General features: G+C 46.4%; 1 protein-coding gene across 19 annotated transcripts in view; it reads left to right on the forward strand.

Annotated features, from left to right (window-relative positions):
• RGS6 (regulator of G protein signaling 6) overlaps positions 1 to 16,387 on the forward strand; it is a 625,171-nt gene that overhangs the window by 400,313 nt on the left and 208,471 nt on the right. The window contains exon 1 of one of the 19 annotated variants that reach the window (XM_061429329.1): positions 13,852 to 13,957. The exons of the other annotated variants lie outside the window; for them this stretch is intronic. The gene's annotated coding sequence lies outside the window, so the exon portion shown is untranslated. Of the gene's footprint in view, positions 1 to 13,851; positions 13,958 to 16,387 lie in introns of those variants that run through there. 19 annotated transcript variants of the gene reach the window in all.

Consider the following 16,387-nt stretch of genomic DNA (forward strand, 5'->3'; position numbering starts at 1 on the left):
CTTAAACATCTGCTTTCCTTAGGCACAATTACGTAAGAGGGAAAGCAGTGTATATCATCAATCAGGCAGTCTTTCCTTGTTCTAAAAATAACACTTTTTACTTAAGAGCCAAATCTAGGTGTTAACCAGTCCTTGAAACAACTAGAATAAGGTTAAAAGACTAAAGCTGCCAAAGGACAATTATGTGCTGGCCTTGGATTTCAGAAATCTGTGTTCAAATCCTGCCTCCATCACTCCTGACTGCCCCTTAGGGGCTGTTTATCACTGGAGATATGTTATTACTTCTCTGCCTTTCCATAACATCACTTTAAAATGAGAACAACCACCTCACAGAGGTGCTGTCAGGATTAGAGTCAGTCTGTCTAGAAAATCACCTGATACATACCAGGCACTTAACAGATATTTTTGGAAGAGCATCAAGCAGCGACTATGTGCAAGGATGAGGAAATGATTCCTACCTTCACCTTACGCATGAATATGGGGGAGGAAACCATGACTCAGATGCTTACAGGACCAAGCCATTTAGTGGAAGAAAATGAAATGAGAGGGTAAGCACAGCTAATAGGGTCATCGCCAGTGAACCAGTGGTCACTCGGAATACCAGGGAAGAGGAAAACCAGCTTCTGAGGCCAATATATCAAACTTGCAAGCAGAGGAGAGACTCCTTCCCACATGGTGACGTATAAACTCCTTGATGGTATCACATACACTTGTGTTCTCCACAACACCAGACACAGCAGCTGTGCAGTAAGCATTAGCATAGGGCTGACACTGTCCGTGCAAATGTTTCACCAGCATCAGGAGCCTTGCCAGCATCTGCCATCAGGCTCCAGATCCCAGATGATGGTTTTAAACATTCCAGTCCACTTCCCCCAGGTACCAGTCTTTGTTCAGGACTGGTATTAATGCACTGCCAGTCCTTGACAATGCTTTAAATGCCCACCATGTGCGTGTAACACACAGCCAGTGGGTGTTAGGGTGACCCCGCAGAAGGAGCCACACTCTGTCTTGGCGTGCGTGTAATTTCAGCATACTTTGCTGCGTTCTCCTCTGTAAGGGGTCGGCGTAGATAAGGAATGTTTGAGAGCCTGTGTGAGTTCCTCAGGCCACGCACTCTTAACATCATGAACCGGGGAAATGGGGCATCCAAGGAGGATGAATACCCTCTTAGCATATTTTCCCCAGCTCTTGCCAGGGAATTTGTTGACAGGTTGAAAAATCAAGGCTTCTGCCATATTTTTCTGAGTTTGATTCGTCTGCAAGGGCATCAACGTTTCATATGCCTCAGCTAAATGGGATTTTTAAAACCCATGTTTGTGACACGATATTTAATTTCAGATTCACAGGACCCACATCTAAGCTTAATGTTGCAAGCTTGTCAGAACAAATTCCAAACCTTCTCTTAGCAGCTGTCTATGGGACCTAGAGACCCCTGACAGATGAGGGTGTCAGGGGTTCCATCTCAGCTTTCAACTGAATACCTGCAAGGTGAGATGACCTGTCAAAGTTTTTGATGTGGCCTGTCTACCCAGATAGCATTCATGATTCCATCAGTTTTCATGCTTTCCAGGGCCCCAGGTCTGTCATGGAGTGGGGCTTCCCCTGCCCTTGATTAATCAATTTCTTGTAGATGATGCAGACCAGATGCTGGCCCAGGCCACCAAGGGCTTTCAACTGAGACCATCTGGAGGGTGAATCTGGAGAAGGCAGCCAACAGGCCAAGGACTTTGCTGGACAGGGAGAGGAGACTGCTCAGCCAAAGGCAGAGATCAAGAAGACTCGAGGAGAGGTTAAGGGTCCACCCATTACATCCACCTGCGCTGGCTGACTGGGAAACCAGCTCAGGTTGTTCAAGATTAAGCTGTTTGCCCGTGGGCTTTGAAGACCTTCCTTGCTGAGGGTAGCAGTTTGTCAGAGAAGTGACCAGGCATTCATATTTCACTTACAGTCAAGGAGTATGCACAAGGCCAACAGACAATATTCTCGAGGGGTCTCTTCATGTCCTCTGCTTGGTGAGATGGGTCTGCCTAGCTAAACTGTGACTGGAGAGGGTTGAACAGGATGAAGTGATCCTTGGCAGACAGCCCACAGAGCTGTATTTTCACTTGGTGTCCACGGGGGCTGCCTGACCTGGGGCTCCAAGTCTTTCAGACTAAGATTCCAAGGTCAAGGGTGTTCTGCCCTTTTGTTTTCATCCTTGCTGTCTCCTTTCTACTCACTGTTTCCCCATCTCTTTCTTTCATTGCCTCCAGCATTCCCTTTGAAGTAAATCACAACTGGTACCTCCCACCGGCCTTGAGGACCTCTCTGTAAGGCTACTCACCTCCCCTCCAGCCCTAGCAAAGGAGAGTAAAGGGAAATATGTCCAATTTATCATTGTAACAAATGCCCAATTTTGTTTTTTTCCATGGGTTGTCCAGCTGAATGCTTCCTTCAAGTTTGAGTTTGCCATATTTTCTTCCTTAGAGACAAGAAAGCCATTTACGAATGTGAAATTATTCTGATTATCTAATCTCTGTTGCATTCCTTGGCAACGCAAAGAGTTAAATGATGCATGGAATCACATGTCAGCCCCCACTGGATGGGGCTGTGTTTACGTATCCAGAGGTGGCCTGTGAATTATTTAAGCGAAGGGGCTCTTAGCTCTGGGGCCGACTAGACATGGTTCAGCCTGAGTTACTTTGGAGGCGCTGTTTGGGGCCCCAGCTTCCACTTGGCTCAGGAAACTGTCTGACAGACACTGCAGGCTGCTGCCAGCACTGGGTCTCCTTGAGAACAACTTGAACTAAGCTCCTACAGGCTCCAGATGGCTCGCAAGCAACAGCGGAGTTTGCAGAGTCCCCCAAATCTTCACCAAAAAAGAAAGTTGGCGATATTTCAGTTCATGTGGTAGGTTCACCCTCATGTGGTGGACCCGAGGATTATTGCTGGTGCTTCAGAGACTCTGTTTACTAACAGCCCTGACCCCCATCTGCATCTGGAAACAGTGAGAGAGGGAAAGAGAGGAGTGGAGGCAAGTAAAAGTCCAAGTGTCACCTGTAATTAATGTGTGGCTCTACCGATGTGAACTGTCCAGAATAGGGATATTTATATCTGTGTGCTGGGCTTCGTCACTCAGTCGTGTCCGACTCTTTGCAACCCCATGGACTGTAGCCCGCCAGGCCCCTCTGTCCAAGGAATTCTCCAGGCAAGAATACTGGAGTGGGTTGCCATGCCCTCCTCCAGGGGATCTTCCAAACCCAGGGATCAAACCCAGGTCTCCTACATTGCAGGCAGATTGTTTATCATCTGAGCCATCAGGGAAGCCCTTATATATCTATAGAGAAAGTTACTTAGTGGTTGCTTAGGGCTGGCAGACATGGCCGGGTGAGGGAATGATAGGCAAGAACTAGAGGCACTGCTAATGGGTATGGTATTTCTGCTTGGGATGATAAAAATACCAAAATTGATTGTGGCAAGGGGGCTCAGACGGTGGGCTGGTCCTGGTTCCTTTTGCCCCAGAACAGGGAACAAAAATGAGCCATATTTTCTGTAAGCACCAGGCTCCTAAGAAGCAGCAGCCAGGGATCATTTCTGTGGCCCATAAGCTGACCCTCCATATCAGCAGATTTCTATCCTAGGTTAGTTGAACCCACAGATACAGAGAATTGACTGCACTACACCTTTTTAAGTCCAAGAAAGGGACTTGAGAATCCTCGGGTTTTGTTATCTGTGGGGGTCCCAGAGCCAATCCCTTTGGATACCGAGAAATTACTGTACTCATTTTTCAGGTAAGCTTTCTCCACTCTCCTGTTGGGAAGGGGGAAGGTAGAGGCTGTGGCAAGAGACACATCTGGAGGGGAGCCTTCCCCTGGGGATACAGCATTCCTTGTATGTCCTAAGGGGACGTGTCAAGCTGAAGATTTGGAGCAAGAAGATTATAAGATCTGGAGAGGATTTTGGAAGCCATGGAATGCTTTTATTTGCAGAAGGAAACTGAGAAATAGACTCACCCATGATTATTAGCGAAGAGCAAGGCTGAGCTCTGTGTGGCCCCCTCCATGGGGTGTGCAAACACCTGCTGGATGGCACAGCAGAGGGCTCTTCACCCCAGAATGAGGAAGATGGGGAGAAGAGGGCACCGCGGAGGCCCCCTACTGCCTCTTGGTCCATGGGGGCTCCACACATGGTGGGTCTCGGGCCACAGACCTATCCCTACACATCTACCCCGCCTCCCCAGAATGGGATATGCATAGAGGATGCACAGCGTAATCTCCCTGCTATTTGAGGCAAATTAAAATGTAGGAAAAAAAGTTTAATATCACGAACTTGAGTCAAATAAAGGTCTTTGCCGATGCTTTGTCCTTGAGCTTTTTCAACTCTGAACAGACAGTTGGGAATGTAATCAGCTCCTGCCTGAGCCATAGGGCAGCTTCGAGGGAGGTAGAAGAAGGGAGGGGACCTAATTGGTATGTCAGTGGGAAGATGCTGTTGCCTCCCAGTCAGACAGGGATGGTCGTCACGCCTGCTTCTGCAAATGCTCAAACCTCCAGGCAGCTCTGCAGCTCCTTTCTGTCTTCTGGACACAGTCCCCGCTGCTCTGTTTACCTCATCGATAGTTCCCACTGTCAAAAATCACATTTCTCCCGGCTGCTCACTGCGTTGCTTGATTTGCGCCTTGTGGTTTGCTGGTGTCCGGGGCTCAAACCCTGAGCTGCTCTGGCTTGGCCTCTGTGGAGCAGCCACACCGTGTGCTGGAGACACAGGCGGGGGCTTTGTGACCGTGGGGAGGTGACGCCTTTGCCATCACACTCCCCAAGAGCTCTCGTGCTCTCCCTGCCAGAGGAGCCACTGGAATCCAAACACCTACTAGCTGAGTTTTATTTCTAGCCCTGCGAGGTCACAGGATTTTACACACACACACACACACACACACACACACACACACACACCAGATTTCTGACCTACGTGTGGACAAAGGCTTTTTATCTGTCAGAATTCATATCAGATGGAAGTTTTCTGTCTTTGCTGCACACACATTATCACAAGTGCAGGTGGTATTATTTTCTCTCCATCTCAGCCATTCCCCTCCCCTGAACCTTCTGCACCCTCCACCCCACCCCCAGGCTCTTAAATGTCAGAGGAGAATGTCTGAGGACAGCACGTAACTGGTGTCCAAAAAGAGGTCTCTGGGAAACAAAAAGGACCTGTTTGAGGGCACTCATCCATATTTTTAAAATAGCTTTTTTAAATTGACATATGGTTGACCTACGGTGTTGTGTTAGTATCAGGTATAGAGCAAACTGATTCACATTCTTTTTTCAGATTCTTTTTCATTACAGGTTATTGTAAGATACTGAATACAGTTCCCTATGCTATAGAGTAGGTCCTTGTAGTTTCTCTCTTTTATATGTAGTAGTGTGTACATGTTAATGCAAAACTCCTAATTTATCCCCGCCACCTTTCCCCTTTGTATCTGTAAGTCTGTGTTCTATGTCTGTGAGTCAGTGTCTGTTTTGTAAATGAAAGTTCATTTGTATCCTTTTTTTTGGATTCCACATATAAGTGATATCATGATATTTGTCTTTCTGTGTCTGACTTACTCAAGTATGACACTCTCTAGGTCCCTCCATATTGCTGCAAATGGCATTATTTCATTCTTTTTTATGGCTGCTCACTCATACTTTCAATGGTGCTGTCCTTCCCCGTGAGGCCCAGTGCAGGGTAGCCCTCCAACCGTGCCAGAGCTCACCCACCCTGAGGCTCAGGCTGGACCTCTCTGCTCTCCAGGGCAGTGGGCATAGAAGCTGGGCCAACAACACCCTCTCCCAGCTTTTGAAAGAGCATCCGTGTACATCTCATCTGAACCCTGCACCAACCCAGGGAAGCAGGCGGGCACAGAGGCAGGCACATGGTGGGCAAGCCAGGGAGTGCTTCTCCTTCCCCCTCCCCTCTCCTGGGAACCATCATTCATCTTGAAGACAGGAGGAAGGACTCCTGGTCTGGAAAGATCCAGAAATCCAAACAGACCCATGGAGACATTTGGATATCAGGGAAATGAGGGATGTCTGTCTTAAACATTGTCTGCAAAAATGAGTTCCATGATGGAGCTTGTCCAACCATTTATGAAAGTGAAAGTCGCTCAGTCATGTCTGACCCTTTGTGACCCCACAGACTATAGCCCGCTAGGCTCCTCTGTCCATGGGGATTCTGCAGGCAAGAATGCTGGAACGAGTTGCCATGCCCTCCTCCAGGGGATCTTCCCAACCCAGGGATCGGACCCAGGTCTCCTGCATTGCAGGCAGATTCTTTACTAACTGAGCCACCAGGGAAGCCCAAGAATACTGGAGTGGGTAGCCTATCCCTTCTCCAGGGGATCTCCCTGACCCAGGAATTGAACCGGGGTCTCCTGCATTGCAGGTGGATTCTTTACCAGCTGAGCTAGCAGGGAAGCTGAGTCATTTATAAGGAGATTGATACCCTCAGAAGGGGCGTGATTTCCTTGTGACAAAGCAAAGGTAAGAACCACATGCAGCTACTCTGAAAGGCTTTTTGAGATGAGAACGTCACCCTCCCCCTACTCAAGTCAGCATCTTGCCTCCGTCCTGGACACTCTTCCCCTCCGGGGGCCTGGCAATCTCAGGCTTTCCCTGGCTCTGGAGGGGCCCTTCCATGCCACCCTCACCCATCCCCTCTCACACAGCCCACTTTAGAATTCAAGCCTCAGACTCCACCCTTCCTCCTACCCCTCATCTCCCACTGTCCCTAGCCCTTTAGGGGGGCCCGGCTCTCTGGCTGTTTCTGGTGATAACTCACTCATCTGATGAACTCACTCATCCCAGGGAGGATGTGAGTAATAGGTTAACAGGTTTCCCTTCCAGGCTGACTTAGTTGCATTTTAAGGAATGGAAGTGACTCCTAAGGGACCAGGGCCTTGGCTCAAGAAGTGATTCTAGAGCTTGGCAGTGATAGATCAAATTCTCTATATAGGAAGGGCCAGGGGCTGCAGGCCTTGTTTGGAAGCTGTGTTTACAGAGCAAACACACTGGTTTTTGAAAATATAGTTGATGTACAATATTATGTTACAGGTTACAATATAATGATTCATAATTGTTAAAGTTTAAACTTCATTTACAGTTACTATAAAATATTGGCTTTATTCCCTATGTTGCATATCCTTATAGCTTATTTTATACCTAATGGTTTGTACCTCTTACGCCCTTACCCTATCTTGCCCCTCCTTCCTCCCCTCTCCCCATTAGTGACCATTAGTTTGTTCTCTAGATCTGTGAATCTGTTTCTTTTTTGTTATATTCACTAGTTTGTTGTATTGTTTAGATTCCACATATCAAATAGTATTTGTCTTTCTCTAACTTATTTCACTTAGCATAATGCCCTCCCAGTCCATCTGTATGCAAATGGAAAAATTTCTTTTTATGGATGAATAGGGCAATGGCACCCCACTCCAGTACTTTTGCCTGGAAAATCCCATGGATGGAGGAGCCGGGTGGGCTGCAGTCCACGGGGTCGCTGAGGGCCAGACACGACTGAGCGACTTCACCTTGACTTTTCACTTTCATGCATTGGAGAAGGAAATGGCAACCCACTCCAGTGTTCTTGCCTGGAAAATCCCAGGGATGGGGGAGCCTGCTAGGCTGCCATCTATGGGGTCGAATGGAGTCGGACACGACTGAAGTGACTTAGCAGCAGCAGCAGTATTCAATTATGTATATAGACCTCATTTTCTTCATTAATTTATCTGTTGATCGATACTTGGTTGCTTCCATACCTTGGCAATTGGAAATAATGTTACTGCAAACATTGGAGTGCATGTGTCTCTTTAAATTAGTACTTTTGTATTTACCAGAAGTGGAATTGCTGGGTCATGTGGTATTTCTATTTTTATTTTTTTGAGAAACCTCCATATTGCTTTCTACAGTGGCTGCACCAATTTATATTCAGTGTAGGGGGCTTCCCTCATGGCTCAGACAGTAATGAATCTGCCAGCAATGCAGAAGACCCAGGTTCGATTCCTGAGTTGGAAAGATCCCCTGGAGAAGGGAATGGCTACCCACTCCAGTATTCTTGCCTGGAGAATTCCATGGACAGAGGAGCCTTGGCAGGCTACGGTCCATAGGATTACAAAGAGCCAGCCATGTCTGAAGTGACTTAGCATGCACACACTCACAGATAGTTTTAGAACAAATAAAAACCAGCTCTGGTAATGCTCCTCACTCCTCATTCTAGGAAGTAACGTTTTGCTGCACCTCTGGTTCTGAATCTAGTCTCAGAACCTGTATTTACTCTCAGCTCTAACATTAGACAAGGTCTTGGCTTTTTAAAAAGGCAGAGTTTTGAAGTAGTATGCTGTGTGGCTTCCTGGGAATTAGACAATATGCAAGATGTCAAATAAGTCAGTCTGGCACATGGCACTTTGTCTGATCTGGAAATAATTAGTCATCGTCTCTTGAAGAGAGAGAGAGAGAGAGAGAGAGAGTGTGTGTGTGTGTGTGTGTGTGTGTGTGTGTAGGGAGAGAGCAGTGGAGAGAAGGGACCATGAGAGGAAATTATTTTCATTGCATGCTGAATGGAAGGAGTTGGAAAAATTCATTCCTCTGACCTATAAAGTCACTGAGGAGTGTTAAGTTTGCTAGGGCTGCCATAAGAAGGTATTAGAGATGGAGTGGCCTCAACAGCATAAACTTATTGTCTCAAAGCTCCGTGTCGAGAAGTTTGGGATCCGAAAGTCCACAGGGCTGGTTCCTTCCGAGGGCCGTGAGGGAAGGATGTGTTCCAGGCACTCTCCTGAGCTTGCAGATGACTGTCATCTCTCTGAATCTCCACATGGACTTCCTGTTCCCTGTCTCTGTGTCCCTGTCTCCACATCAGCCCACACTCTGAGTTACTGGTGGGTAAGGATGTGAAGGTAGGACTTTGGGGAGAACAGAATTCAGCCTGCAACAAGCAGATTCACGACAGGCTGTAATAAGAATGTCACAGCGGGAAGCTCCTGCGAAGCCCATAGAGCTGCTTGTAGAAGTCCCACTGGAGATGTGGCCTTTCTGATGTGATCCTGCTCTGGAACTGATCCGGTTCCCACCAACCATATACCTATTCCACACTCCTGCCAATCATTTGAGGCCCTGTAACAGCCTTTCTTCCTAGATGGCAGTGGGGGCTGTGGGGAGAAAACCTCTCCCTTCCAAACTGCTGTGATCATGGATTCAAATCCAGCAGTTTCTCCCATTTGTGTCCCTGCTCTTCACCTCCAGTTCCCTGCAAATCCTCCCACCACAAGCAGAGGAGGGAAAGGGTCATCTTCATTTAGATGGGAGGGGCCAGGTACCCTACTTAAAACTTCTCCTCTCAAGTTCCTCCTAAAGGCTGAGTGGGATAGACTGTAGCATCTCTGTTTAAACTTGAAAAACTAGGGCATGTGGGCAGCTGAATGACTGTCAAGTTGCAGGACAACTCTCCAACCACCCTGTCTCCCCTGGAGGTGGGGGCTGGGCACCCAGTGGGTGCTCCTAGGTCCTGCCTGATAGGCCTGCAGGCTCCGTCTGACCCTCACTTGCCCTCCTGTTGTAGAAGAGGTACAGGGAGATTGCAAAAATAGTGACTACAAAAGTCGCCTTAACCCGTGTGGTTAACAGAAGTCATTGGCAAATGATCCCACTGCCCTCCCAAGGGACGTGCAGGGTTTATTTTCAAGTGTGGGTGGTGGCTCAGATGGTAAAGAATCTGCCTGCAATGGGAGAGACCTGGGGTCAATCCCTGGGTTAGGAAGATCCCCTGCAGAAGGGAATGGCTACCCACTCCAGCACTTTTGCCTGGAGAATTCCATGGACAGAAGAGCTTGGTAGGCCACAGATCATGGGCTCGCAAAGTCAGACACAACTGAGCAACTAACACTTTCACTTCCCTTCACGGGTGTTTATCCCACAGATTTTCAGTGTGTGGTCAGCAGAGCATCACAAGCTTCCCAGAGTTTCTCCACTCCTTCTTAGATTAAAATTGGAATTACGCCAGGTGGATATATACTGTATTTATCTCATTTTCTTGGGAATGAAAAACAAATTTATCTTTCAGGTCATGATTTCAGAAGTAGGAGGCAAAGGACATAGAAATAAAAAACACCTATTCCTGGGCCTGCAAAGCTTGTTCTTTCTCCAGACCTCCCTTGGCAAGGTGCTACCAGTGGCCAGGAAAGTTCTGCTGCTTATCCAGCCACATGGTGGGACTTGGGTTGGAAGGTGGTAAAAGAAAGGCTGCTCATGGAGCCCAGGGGTGATTCAGAGTTGGTTCATGGGCAGACCTCTTCCATGGAGTTGGAAACCTACAGTAAGTGGGCTCATTAGGTAGGAAATGACTTCAGTGACAGCTCTTTGGAAAGCATGGCTCTTTATCCCCAGCTGCCATCTGCTGAGGTTTCTGTAGGGGACTGAAAACAAAGGGTCAATCACATGCATCTGAAGGGAGTGGTAGAATCTTCTGTCGTTACTCATTTCCTTCAGATAGAAGAAGAAATTAAATCTGTTTTGGAGGAGGGGAAATTAACATTTATTGGAAGCAACTATCTATGTGCCAGGGACTGTGCTAAGAGCTTTTGCCTACACCGTCACTTAAATTTTAGAAACAAACTGTAATTCCTTAAAATTAATAAAAAGTAGTTCATGAATATTTTTAAAAGTTGGGGAAATACTATAAAAAGGTGAGTAAAAGTACCCATCATGGCTTAGTCCCTTCTGTTTAATCCTTTGGTGGCTGGATTGAATGAAAGGAGAGACCATTCATTGCAGAAAGAGCAGGGGGACCTCGTGCTTCTTTCTTATGTAAGGAAAGAAGGGACGGGGCACTTACAGTGCAGGAACGCAGTGAGGAGAAGGAGGTAGACTCTACAGGAGAGACAGCAGCCTCAGAGCATCAGTTACACAGCAGAGAGGGGCACTCTGGCATGACTCAGATGAGTGTTCCAGAAAGCAGTATACCAGGGTGTTCCAAGCAGCATTAATTATCAGCAAGGAGACGTATCAGAGGCTTTCCCAGGTGGCTCAGATGGTAAAGAATCTGCCTGCAATGCAGAGACCTGGGTTCCATCCCTGAGTCAGGAAGATCCCCCTGGAGAAGGAAATGGTAACCCACTCCAGTATTCTAGCTTGGAAAATCCCACGGACAGAGGAGCCTGACGGGCTAAAGTCAATGGGGTCCCAAAGACACGACTGAGCAGCTAACAGTTTCACTCTTCAGATGCATGAGACTCAAAACCCAAAACAAAATCGTTGCTGCTGTCCCTCTGGCAGCACAAGCCAGAGTTGCCCTGGGTCCCACCCAATAGTGTGGGGACCCCAGGTTGCTGAGGGCAGTGCTCAGGGGCGCCCTCAGGAGTGGAGGCGGGAATTACCTGAAGTCAGCAGTGTAACTGCCCCTCCTGCATGGCTCCTTTGGGGGCTGTTCCTCTGCTTCCTTAGGCTCATGTAAAATCCTTGAGGACCTCTGCACCTAAAGGTAAGTATGGAAGGAAAACCCTCCTGTCTGGTTTTCTAGTGAGCGTACAAATATATTTGGGATCAGTGATGATTCGCCTCCTGTTTCTCCTTTAGGACTGGGCCACCTGGCTTTGCCTACTGGTTTTTCCCAGTCTCCCTTTCCTGGGGGTAACTCTCCTGTGCTCACTGGAGCATCTGGGGACATCAAACCTGAAGAATGATGTCACCAAAGAAGAAAATGCCCCAGAAAGAAAAGCAACAGGATCAGCAGCAGTGGGGCCAGCACCCAAGGAAATGGTGAAAAGACAGGGTCCCCTCGGGACAGGTGGGGCCGGGCCGGGTGAACCACAAGCCCAGAATCAGAGTCAGAAGGGCTGAGGGGAGTCCTGCAGCATCTCCCTCCCCGCTGGAGGGAAGGGTGCTGTCGTCATCACCAGCAGTGAGCTGTTTAGCACCACGTGGGGGAGCCACCCTGGCTTCTTCTGAGTATGGACGGCAGTTGTTCTGAGCAAATCAGACAGGAGCTTCGGGGGACAGGCAGCTGAGCAGTCTTCAGGCAGCCCTGTTGGAAGAGGTGTGCACAGAAGTGAGAGGGGAGATTGGGGATGCTGGGCCTCAGGTGCAGCCCTGCTTTTTCCTTTTTAATTCTCTAAAACATCTCTAGGTGTCCTGGGGTTTGCAGTTACTGAGGAAATTTCATTCTAGCCCTTCTTGATCCATCTGGAAATTTTCTCCTCTCTGAAGCTCTGGGAGACTGAAGGGCTGGCTCTCTCATTATCCTGAGATTAAGGGATGAGTCCTTCCTGTTTGAAGGGCTGACTGTTATCCTCTGTTTTCTTTTTCCATTTGATGGGGCCCAGGTACAGAAGACCAGGTCCTGTCTTCAAAGATGAGAACTGTCTCTCCCCTTCAGAAAGTTATGGTTCAGAGGGAAAGAAGCAAAACTTCAGTAACAGAAAAAAAGTCCCAAGTGGAGGCATATGGCACTTACCATTGGAGCAAGGGAGAAACATTATGTTTTGGATCTTACCTCACATCCTTTGAATGGAAAAAGGGAATAAAAAATATAAGCATTCATTTTGTTTATCCATTCTGTATATAATAGCTTACATTTGTTAATCCCAACCTCCTGCTCCATCCCTCCCCAGTCCTCTTCCCCTTGGCAACCAAAAGTCTGTTCTGTATGTCCGGGAGTCTGTTTCTGTTTCATAGACAGGTTCTACATGAGCTATTATATAGAGAATGGATTAAACAACAAAGTCCCACTGCATAGCACAGAGAGCTCTATTCAATATCCTATGATAAACCATAATGGGAAAGAATATTTTTTTAAAAAATAATATATATGTATATGTATAACTGGATCACTTTTCTGTACAGAAGAAATCAACACATTATAAGCAAAATGTGTGTGTGTGTGTGGAAGTCGCTCAGTCATGTCCAACTCTTTGCAACCCCAGGGACTATATATAGCCTGCCAGGCTCCTCGGTCCATGGAATTCTCCAGGCCAGAATACTGGAGTGGGTAGCTGTTCCCTTCTCCAGGGGATCTTCTCAACCTAGGGATTGAACCTAAGTCTCCTGCATTGCAAGCAGATTCTTTACTGTCTGAGACACAAGGAAGCCAAGTAAAATATACTTCAATAAAAATATAGACATTCTTAATGCATATGTTGGAGAAGGCAATGGCACCCAACTCCAGTACTCTTGCCTAGAAAATCCCATGAATGGAGGAGCCTGGTAGGCTGCAGACCATGGGGTCGTGAAGAGTCGGACACGACTGAGGGACTTCACTTTCACTTTTCACTTTCATGCATTGGAGAAGGAAATGGCAACCCACTCCAGTGTTCTTGCCTGGAGAATCCCAGGGACGGGGGAGCCAGGTGGGGTCATCATCTGTGGGGTCGCACAGAGTCGGACATGACTGAATCGATTTAGCAGCAGCAATGCATATGTATGCGTATGCTGGAAAAATCAAGTGACATTTCCTAGAGGAGATTTGTACAGGGCCTGGGAGGGTGATGAGGACCCAGTGGGTTTGCAGTGGTGGATGAATTATTACTGCATGAGAATACAGAGAATTGTTTGCAGGTAGGTGTATCCAAGAACCAAAAGTTTGGAGAGCTGATGCTGGAAAGGTAGTTTGATAACAAAATATAGAGGACCTTGAATCCCATAATAGGAAACTTGGCACTTATTTTGTAGCAGTAGGGAACCACAGCAGATGATTTACATGAATGATTCTAATTCGCTCCAGTGACCAGTTCAGTTGTTCAACTTGAAGTCGGGGAAGGTGTTGAAGAGTCAGAAATGGTGAATGATTCCAGAGTCCAGGATGTCCTTGCGGGGGCGGGGACGGGGGGCAGAGGGGGAACAAGTCTTATGTTTCTTGTTCCCCCTCCAGGAGGAAAAATATATAGTGAGATTCCAAGATACTTGAAGGACCAGTTTTCTTTGGAAACTAAGATATTGACTTCTCCTTACTGAGGGAGGTAAGGGAAAAGTGATGTACATGTTGAACTAGAATCTTTCTGTAGAAGGCTTCATGTTCAAAGTTGGAGCATTTTATGATGCTGACCTAATTATCTACATTGTGTCTCCACTTGATGTTTTTTGTCCAATTCTCCTTGGTAGGCTAGACTGAAGAATGTGGCAAGGGAAGATTGGAGATGAGAAATAAGAAAGGATATTTGTTTTTCCATGTGTAGATTGTAGTGTTGAAGTTAATTAGTGGGCTGCTGTGACCTATTTAAGAAGCTCCTGGAAATAACCTCTGAGCCACTCATCTAATTGGTCCCAGTAGGCCAAAAACTGAAGCATTTAAAATGTCATGGAAGCAATTACTTTGGGTTAGAGACAGACATCTTCCCTGTCCTCATCCCTGACATCTTCCCCAAGCAGACAGCCACAGTTCCTGGTTGGCCATGGGTTTGGCAGTTAAACTGTGCAGAAAAAGCAGAGAACAGTGGAATGTGGGAAATCTACCCACTTCCTCCCCGGAAGGAAAAAATATTAATCTGTTTTGCAATACAGAATAATGCTTTTCCCAAACATTTGTTCTTGAGTAGGGGTCACTGTTGCTTCTGTAACAAATTACACCACAATTTTAGTGGCTTAACCCAACATACATTTGCTATTCTATAGTTCTGGGGCTCAGAAATCTGAAATGGGTCTTTCTGAGCTAAAATCAAGGTGTTGGCAGGATTGCACACCTTTCTGAAGGCTCCAGGGGACAATCTGTTTCCTTGCTTGTTGTAGCCTTTAAAGTCCTCTCACATCTCTTGGACTCTGGCTCCTCCTTCCATCTACAAAGCCAACGAAGTCAGATTTCTCGGACCTCTTTTCTATAGTCATCTCTCTCTCTCTCTCTCTGTCTGACTACAGCTGGGAAAAGTCTTCATCTTTCAAGAACTCATGTGATTATACTGAACCCACCTGGATAACCCAGGATAACCACTCCATCTCAGAGCCCTAAACCCATTACATCTGCAAAGTGTCTTGCCATGTAAGGTAATAGTCACATGTTCCAGTGATGAGGATGAGGACATCTTTTGAAGGGAACACTTTTCTGCCTTCCCCACTGTGTACTAAACTTTTAAGCACAAGATGTGGCCCCATCTTTTGCATCTTCTTGCACTCAGCTAAAGCCTAAGGTTAAGCGAAACCTCCCTGGGAGCTGCCCTGGCACTGGTGTAGAGACCCAGGGAGCCAGCTCTGGATCAAGGCTGCCAGGGTTTCTTATCAATAATCTCACTATTCAAGTCTCATTTGGCCTTGGACAGTTTACCTTCCCTAAGTATCAGTGTGCTTATTTGTGAAAGGGGGATGGTTCCCAATTATAAGCAGATGGCACACTCAAATTACAGTAATTTGAGATTATAATAAAAAGATTTTAGGTCCTCTGACGTCTCTAGAATGTGTCATTGGTCAGTGTCCATTTTCCTCATTTACGTTGTATCTGACCTTGCTCAATCAGAGATTCTTTATTCTGTGGCTTGCCCAAAGGACCAGCTCTGCTCATATTTCCAAACAAACAATAGATTCTTCTACAAGAGAGACGATGCCTTCTAAGGCTTCACTATTCTAGCCAAGCTCAAGGGAAAGTCATTTCCTCTAAAGTATCATCAATAAGCTATTTGTTCACTGACCTAGAACATCATTCTTGCCTACTTTTTCTCTTCAGTGAAATGAAGAACAATGTTTTCCATAAAAGTAATTTATGAAGCAGTACATATGGTAATATTAAAACCATAAAAATAAACTTTCAGGAGACCAAACAATGCAGTTTCATCTTTCCAGCCTAGCACTGTCCCTGGGTGATGTTAGGCTCAGTATCCTGGGTAATTGGCTCCTGGCTTAACTAGTACCTAAATGCCTATTTAGTAATTCCTTGAATGTTGTTGCTAAGGTTCAAGAAATCTTGAAATTTCTACTTATTTAACATATTTCCAAAGCAGAATTATCTTAAAAATATAAATGCCAAATTTACTTTAAATTCCAGATATCACTACCCCGAGACCCTAAAATGTTAAGTATCCTGTTCAATGCTGGATTCCAAGATAAAGTTGTTTAAGAATATAGCACTCATGTCATTTACTCATTCATTTACTGATGAATACATTTGATTATAGGACTTTCCTGGTGGCTCAGTGGTGAAGAATCTGCCCGCAATGCAGGAGACGCACGTTTGATCCATGGGTCAGGAAGATCCTCTGGAGAAGGAAATGGCAACCCACTCCAGTATTCTTGCCTGGGAAATCCCATGGACAGAGGAGATCTCACAGGCTATAGTCCATGGGGTTGCAAGAGTCAGACACAACTTAGCAACTAAACCACCACTGCCACATTCAATTATTCATTAATATGTATTTACTGAGCACTCACAATTAGGATTAAGTGGTAAGTAAAAAAAAAAAAAACAA

The sequence above is a fragment of the Bos javanicus genome, chromosome 10 (assembly GCF_032452875.1).
Source record: "Bos javanicus breed banteng chromosome 10, ARS-OSU_banteng_1.0, whole genome shotgun sequence".
In the NCBI taxonomy this organism is placed as follows: Eukaryota; Metazoa; Chordata; class Mammalia; order Artiodactyla; family Bovidae; genus Bos; species Bos javanicus.